This window comes from Montipora capricornis, chromosome 10 (assembly GCF_036669925.1).
Source record: "Montipora capricornis isolate CH-2021 chromosome 10, ASM3666992v2, whole genome shotgun sequence".
Taxonomy (NCBI): Eukaryota; Metazoa; Cnidaria; class Anthozoa; order Scleractinia; family Acroporidae; genus Montipora; species Montipora capricornis.
Genome location: NC_090892.1, coordinates 58,548,751 through 58,556,791, shown reverse-complemented (window position 1 = coordinate 58,556,791; position 8,041 = coordinate 58,548,751). Strand labels below are relative to the sequence as shown.

General features: G+C 35.6%; 1 long non-coding RNA gene across 1 annotated transcript; it reads right to left on the bottom strand.

Moving 5' to 3' along the window:
- Window positions 1-1,380: 1,380 nt before the first annotated feature.
- LOC138021564 (uncharacterized) lies at window positions 1,381-6,272 on the bottom strand. The gene is made up of 2 exons (XR_011126397.1): window positions 6,119-6,272; window positions 1,381-3,491 (listed from the first exon to the last, which is right to left on the bottom strand). It is a non-coding gene; the product is annotated as an uncharacterized lncRNA (long non-coding RNA).
- Window positions 6,273-8,041: the final 1,769 nt, after the last annotated feature.

Here is an 8,041-nt window from a genome sequence, read left to right as displayed (position 1 = left end):
TTTCACTAATGGGACGACCGTGGCCAGTATAATACCAAATCACATACTCGTCAAGCGTTGGGTTGGCTGTATGACGCATGGCAGCGAAGCTATTTGAAAAGGCCAATTTGATTAGTGCTCCGAATTGTTCTTTTTTTAAGGCTTCTTCACTTGTGTCATATTCGTAAAAGCCTGTGTTAAGTGCTCCTTTTTTTTTCAACCAAAGTAATGTCTGACGGAAGTCTTTTATTGTACCGGCGGCATCTTGTCCACGTTTGGAGCCTTCAGTGAGCAGTTCTGGTGAGGGAAGGAGACCAACTCGTGGATGCTTCACCATCGATTCTGTCCACTTTCTCTCATCTTCATTGCGTTGAGCTTTCATTTGAACTAAGCTGTCTGAGTAATTCTTTTTTTCACTTTCCTTGGATTGAGCTACCAGTTCTTGAAGTTCACTCTCTTCCAAACTCATTCACTTTTGCTTACTGGAAGTAATTTGCCTGACCCAAAACTTACTTTGATTATTCCTTGTCGAATTGAACTTGGGCCTGAAAACCGTAACTGCACAAGATCTTCAAGTTCGTGCTTCGGTCGAGCGAAAACTCAGTGAACACAGTGAGTTGTCGTTCTCAGTGTTCTGACTCTCCTTTCAAGAAGAACACAGTTTGCTAGATGAAAATTACGCGTTTATCACACCGGCGCATTATTTCATTTTAATATAAGAAATTTGCATATGATATTATTGGTGGCTGAGATTCAAGGAAACACAGGAAGTCTATGATGTAAATGCGTCATCACGTTGCTATTGTTCTCCAATCACGCGATATTTTAAGGCGAGATAGGCAGATAGTCAACGAGGCGCAGCCGAGTTGACTATCGCTCTTAGAAAACGAGGGCGAGTAGTCTAATTGTTTTAGTATAAATTTACCGTAATCTCATTGCATAAAAAGAAAAAAATGTCAAGTAACGCGTAGAAAAGGACTGTTTCATTATGTTACATCAGGTTCAAACGTGGCGCGCCATGTGTACTGATGCATGTAGAAAAGGATCACGTGTACAATTACGCGTGCAACTATATTACCGCAGACTATTTTTAAAACAATTATTCCTCAAGCCCAAATGGGCTCTGAGTCAATAGCCCATGAGGCCGAAGGCTGCAAGACATAATGCCATTTTTCAACTACACTGTAGGATAAAGAAACAATCATCTTTGGACTGATAAGAAATTCCATGTCTGTAAGCATCTGAACAATTCAACAAATGCAAATACTACAATGCATGTTTGAATGTTTTAAATTGTAGATTCAAAACTAGACATTCTCTTAAACGTAAGGATGCTCTCTACATCAACCAGTTAAAACCGTCCAGAACTAAACACACAGTTACAACACAACAGTAACTTTTGTTTTCTGTAGTGTAATGATTAAGATTCAGAATGCTTTGTAATTTAAATTTTTTAGTTGTGATATAATCAAATGTGTCATCATTTATCTAGAGAACTGTAAGGAATCCCTCCTTTCATAAAACTGATGATTGCATGAGTCATGCCAAAACATTGCAAAAGTTGTTTTGTAACTCTTAAATTTATTTTAATACCATCTTAAGTTGAAATTCAATCAATCTCCTCCCTTGACGATTTGGCCCTTTTATCAAGTTGGTTCAATGAATTAAGTGTTTTGCTCCCCTTCAGTAAACTCTGTTCACATTATTATCCTCAATCTCCATCAAGCTCATTTTTTCACTTAGCTACACACCACTGACTCTACAAACTAAGGTGATTGATTCACTTGAGTATCAAGTATTTATGAGTCAATGAGTTAGAGCAGTTACCCTAACCCATAAAATGAAAGCTAAAATTTCAGACAGTGCTTAGGCCTAATCACTGAAACGAGGGCTTAGGCTTAATCAATAAATTATTGCCATATTGAGTTTCGGGCGCCACTGTGCCAGGAGATGATCATGAGCTTGATGTATTAATGAAAGTGATTTATATTTTTGCATTTTGACGTTTGTTCTTCTTTAGAGTGTTTGTAAAAGCATGCACGAAACTCTCTTTCGACAGCAGGTGAGCATATTATTTGCTTTGATTACGAGATTGTTCAGCATAAGGCGGTGACTATTAAAGACTATTCGTCACTATTCGTCACCATTCGCCACCATTCGCACTGTTCGTACTATTCGCTATTCGCGACTATTCGCTGTTCGCTATTCGCGACTATTTGCTATTCGGGTTTTCCAGACACCCCTGAGGAGAACATAGAATATAGAACATAGAGGTGTAAAGGTCATATAATTTTTGCCAACACTGGTACATTTGCAGATATTTACATTGCAACTACTTAAGCAGTCACAAATAAAAAACATTCATAAATTTGTGACTTTCTTAAAAATAGACCTACAATCCATACACCTATGGTAAATTATTTAAAAAAAAAATTCTACCCTTGGTGATAAAATATTCCCTAATTACGACAAACTTGGAATGGTACAGTATTTTTGTAAGCAACGAAGGAGCTTGATTCCTAATCCAGTCGATGATGCTTTTACAACCAGAGAAAATTCAAGATTTGCAGGACTATTCTAATTTTTCTGCACTTTTTAGTTCAACCACTGAAAATGCACATAATTAGATGCACGCGGATTTCAATAAGCGTCACGAAGTGTCCCCTTGCTCTTCTCCCCAACTTCAACATCACTCATGTCATGCAATACGGACAAAAAATGTCAAAGTGTCCCCCAAATGATGCTCTTTAAGTAAAGATTAACTGCTGCATTTACCCTTCGCTAAAAAGAATGCTGACCTTTATCCTTACCTTGTTGTTGAAATCAGGTAGCAATTGCCTAGACTTAAAGGGACACTTTGTGTAGGATGTCAAAATTGGACGCGCATCTAATTAGGTGCATTTCTGGACATAAGTGGTGTGTCTTTTTACAGAGCAATATGACAATGAGAAGCGACATCCAGAAATCATGCAGGCTGTTTTTCGAAAAGATTTATGCAAACCTTCCTCAACAAGCCTTATTTATAAACAGAAAGACATAAACCAAAAAAAAACACATAAATGTGTCAAAAGGGAAGAAGAAAAAAAAAAAAACAAAGCACATGGACCACACTTTATAAGAAATACCCTTATTTCTAGTTTATTCCATAGGCAGCTGTCGGCCAGTGTATAATTTTGCCTTTAAGTAACCAGTCACTTTTAACTTTTAATTTTCATATCTTGCCATGTAATCATCCATCCACTGCAAGCGTTCTTCCTTTTTAAATTTATGACTGTGGCTTGGATCTGATGATTTCATGTTCCATTTTGTGTGGTCACGCCATCTTCCTGGTTCCTCTTTCTCAACAAGGTCATGACATGCCTTTACTAGTTTTGCCCCCTTGTTGACTTGATCTTTGAGTATACTTTGTTCGTCAACAGATTGATCTTTGAATGAAATAGAACTTGAAGGGTCCCCTTTGTTCCACTCCCAATATTCCTCTGGCTTACATGCATGCACTACTGGAAGAAACCCTGTGAAATGTATGTGAAGTTCATGTGAAAACCATGTGAAATTAGTTAAAAGTTTCACAGGGGTTTCACAGGGATTTCACATGGTTTTTCACATATTATTTCACAGAAATGTGAAATACCATGTGAAAATAATCATGTGAAAACCCTGTGAAACGGGCTCCGCATTTTCACCTGGTATTTCACAGTATCGCACGTGAAATACCACGAGAAAAATATGTAAAAATGGCAGGTAAAGGCACCTGTGAAAATGGATGTGAAAATTATTACCAAGTGAAAAACCATGTGAAAACCCAATTCGATGTGTGAAAGATCTAGAGAAACACATGTGAAATACCATGTGAAATACCATGTGAAATTCAATATATCCTGTGGAAAAAATCATATAGATATATATACATATATATGTATGTAATGAAACAAGACTTCACAGGTAAAAGACAGGTAATTATTTTTTTTAATAATTTATTCATGTAGTAAAAAATTAATTAAAAAACCTGCCTAAAATTAAAGGCCAATTTGTATTAAAACATGCATGTCAAAATTCAAATATTGGAAATAACTTTTTCACAATAAAATGTATGGAATAATTATTGATGTCTGGATGGATTAAAATTGGTATATATTAGAAATAACCCTTCCGTCAAAAGTCTTTATACACTACATAAGAAAATTCTATTAGTTCATAGATAAAACTTGGAACATTATCCATGACAACATTTAAACATTTGCAGAGTAGTCTGATTAAGACAAACAAAATTTTCTAAAAATTTGAAATTAATGTCTTAGTTTTGTGCATCAAAAACTTTTTTGGTTTTCATTGGCCTTTTTTTTGGTAATTCTTCCGCTTCCTGATTATTGTTGTCAGTGACTGATACATAAACCCATGGTTGGGCTCTTTTCTTTTTTCTTCCTTTGGTGCACGTGGTAGATGACTGTGACGAGGTTGGAAATGTGTTGTCATCAATGACTTGTGGAGTTGAGGGCTGTGAAGGTGGTGGTGTTAATTGTGGCAGTGTTGGTGTTCTGTGCAGTGCTTGTGGAGTTGTGGGTGGTGGTGGTAGTACTGGCTCAGTGCTGATTTCTGTACCCTTGTAGAACCAGACACTGTGTAATCTATTATAAATCCTATGTAACAACCATATGTAAAATGGTATGTTGTGATATACATACATTTAATATATAGTGACGACGACGACGATATATTTTGAAAGGAAATGCTATGTTTTAGCTAGTAAAAGCTATGTTATGGGTTTTTTTGTGTCCGAAAAGAAAAATGGTTTCAACATAGTTTCTACATAGATTTGAAACAGAAAATACACAACACACATATAGTGTATACATAGTTACATACAATGCTTACATAGTGATAACATATAAATGGGCTACAAATAGCCTCTACATAGCTGTAAAAAAACATGGAAATAGGAAAAACATAACTGTTTCATAGCATTTACATATAGTGTAAATAGAATCTAACTGAAAGTGAGGGTCCATAGCAAACATTGCATGTACATAGCACTTACATAGAAATACAATAGGATGTAAATAGGCTTTAACTAGCCTCTAAACATGAATGCAATAGTATTGAAATAGGAATTATACTTCTCATGCCTAATGCTAGCATTTGAACGAGGTCAGAAAGATCAAGGAAAATAGCTTGAAGTCACTGAGAAATAGAAGTACTAGTGCACACATGGAACAAGAAACAAAGTTATAATATCCTGCTCCTGTAAAATAATATTCCAGAAAACCAGAAATGTGCTGGAAACTACAAAAAATCCATTGTAGTCAAGCTATTAACAGTTATTAGCATAGCTCACAGACAAAAAACAATAGACTACAGATTTCAAAGCAGTTACATTTTTTATTGCATGAACCTAAACATTTAATTCATGCCAAAATCTTTGGATTGGGTTCTTGTTTTACAGTAAATTTAAAAACAAAAGAAGCTTTAAACCATTTCAGATAAACCACAGAACTATAACAAACAGCAAAGAGAGATCCCCAAATACATCAAACCATAACTGGTTGAGGAGACATAATTGGCTGCTATTTAACATTTTTCTCTGCTGTAAAGGAGCTTTCTCTGCTGTCCCATCAAAGAATTTTTTTCAGAACTGTCTCTTTATACTCTTTCATGGCAACTAAAAAAAAAACAGTACATATACTTCAATGATGCATGTGGTGATTCCTCTAAATCACTGATCATTTCTATTAGAATTAAAGTGTGTGAAGAGTAGACTCATAAATTTGGGTCTCTACTTACAAACGTCCATAATAGCTTTCTCAGGCATTTTCTGTATTTATTACGATAGTTAAAGTGACAGAAATTAGCATTTTTACGAGAAGGAATCAATTGTCAATCCGAATCGTATACATGTAACTTGCCGTATGAGAACTTTTTTTCCAAATCATTTGCTTCACAAGTTGATGCAACTTCATTATTCTTGTTAAAGGTTTACCATTTTTTAACAGGCCTATAGCATGTAAGCCAAATTGAGTCTCCTTGCTTCACAAATTGAGTCGAAGGTGTGAAAATGTGAATTCTACATGCACGTAAATCGTTCCTCATTTTGAAGACGATAGGGCATCAAATCAAATGTTATTTGCTTAAAGTTAACGCTTACCTTTTTACTTGAGTTGTTGTGAGCATTTCCTTGCCAGGATCAGCATTTAAAGAGTAAAACTAACAAAGAAATCGTCACCACAAAAGCGTGATCGTAGATACTTGTAAACGTTTGAATGAAACCGCCCGAAACCTATAAGAGCTGGACTGGTTACCGCTGACTGCTGACCAAAACGAAATCACTAGTTTCCAGTCCGGTCTCTCACGTGTTATCCAAGATGGCGGAGGGTGACAATCTTTCTACGGATTCATTTTAAATGAGCAAGATTCGAAAGATACTGGAGTTCATTGAAAAGATTAAGTGATGACTTGGAGTGTGTAATTTTCAAGAGTAATGCATCATGTTCTTTTTGGAATAAGGCCGATTATGAGACTCAGGGAGCATCAAACAAGGTAATCCGTTGATTAGTATTTCTCACACAATCTGTTGAATACAATTGCAATAAAAGCTTCCTTTTTCATTTCTCTGTTTACAGAGTGATTTTATGTTCAAAGTTTGGAGCCTTTAAAGGACATGTATTACGAACAGTGAATTAACGCGAAAGATATCACATTCACATTGGCATGCTTTGAATAAGACCGAACCTTTAGCTTGTTATACATGTATTGAAGGTTGAAGTTCCTGTTTTTTTTCTTTTGGTGAGTGCTATGTAAAGACTATTTTACCCGAAGGCATAGTAAATATATACAGCAGGCCTTTGCTTTTACATAGGAAATAGATACCAGTATGTAGAGTCTATGTAAATTTTTACTCCTGGTTTGTTTTAGTTGGTGCAGGACAGGTCCAAAACAATAGATAGCAGTATATAAAGTCTATGTAAGGTTATTTTATGTTTTTTTTTAGTAAGTGCTATGTAAATTCTGCAATTCAGACTTTACATTTTGTATCCATTAGTGCGCACTACCCTTACCAGCTTATGGAGGAATCTCTCAAGAACAACTCAAAATTTAAAAAAGGAAATAACTTAGTACATCCATGTGATGAAGCTGTTCAATTTGAACTTATGAGTCTTATATACATATAGCTTCTTATATTACCAACAGTTTATATTTCCTGCCAATTATTTTGTTGCTAATTTATCTGGATGGTTATAAATTAACCTCATGTTATGCTACAAATAAATTAACATAGTGATTCACACCTTTTTTGCCTGTTTATGTGTATACAGTATAACAGGGTGTTTCATACTAGACTCTTACACCCTGTATATATCAAAGCATCTCTGAATTTCACATGTTTTCTTTCACATGGTGATTCACAGGGTATTTCACATGATTTTAAACCCTTTAAATTTACAACATTTTTGGAGTTGAGACAATTTTTCACAGGGTATTTCACATGCCTTATGCCCATATATAACAGCATCTGATGTTCAAACATTTTTCACAGGGTGTTTCACAGGAGGGCATGCTTCTTCTTATTTAAAAGGGATGTTTCACGGGCTATTTCACATGTTTCATTCAATTCCAATATAATTCTAAGATCATTTAAAAAATTTCACATAATTTTTCACAGGGATGAATTGTGGTCATTAAATTTGCTAAAATCAGTTTTTGCTTCACAGGATATTTCACGGAATGTTTCACATCCTAAAAAAATTCACATGGTTTTCACATGGACTTCACACACTTTTCACAGGGTTGCTCCCAGTATTAGAGGCTTCCTCAACTTTTGACACATCAGCATATTTGATCTCGTGTTTGCCTTCCTTAACTTGATTTTTAGATAACCCTTTATGATCTTCAACATATAGTATGCCATTTCCTTGGGGTTTAAGGTGGTGCACTAGGTTGATCCTTCCAACTCTTGAAGTGTCCTCTTTGGCAAAATGCACATGAGCAAGAACTGCAAACTTGGGATTTCCTGGGATTTCAATCAAAAACAAGCCCAGTGGGGAACCGGCAAATGGTTCATCACCTTGGA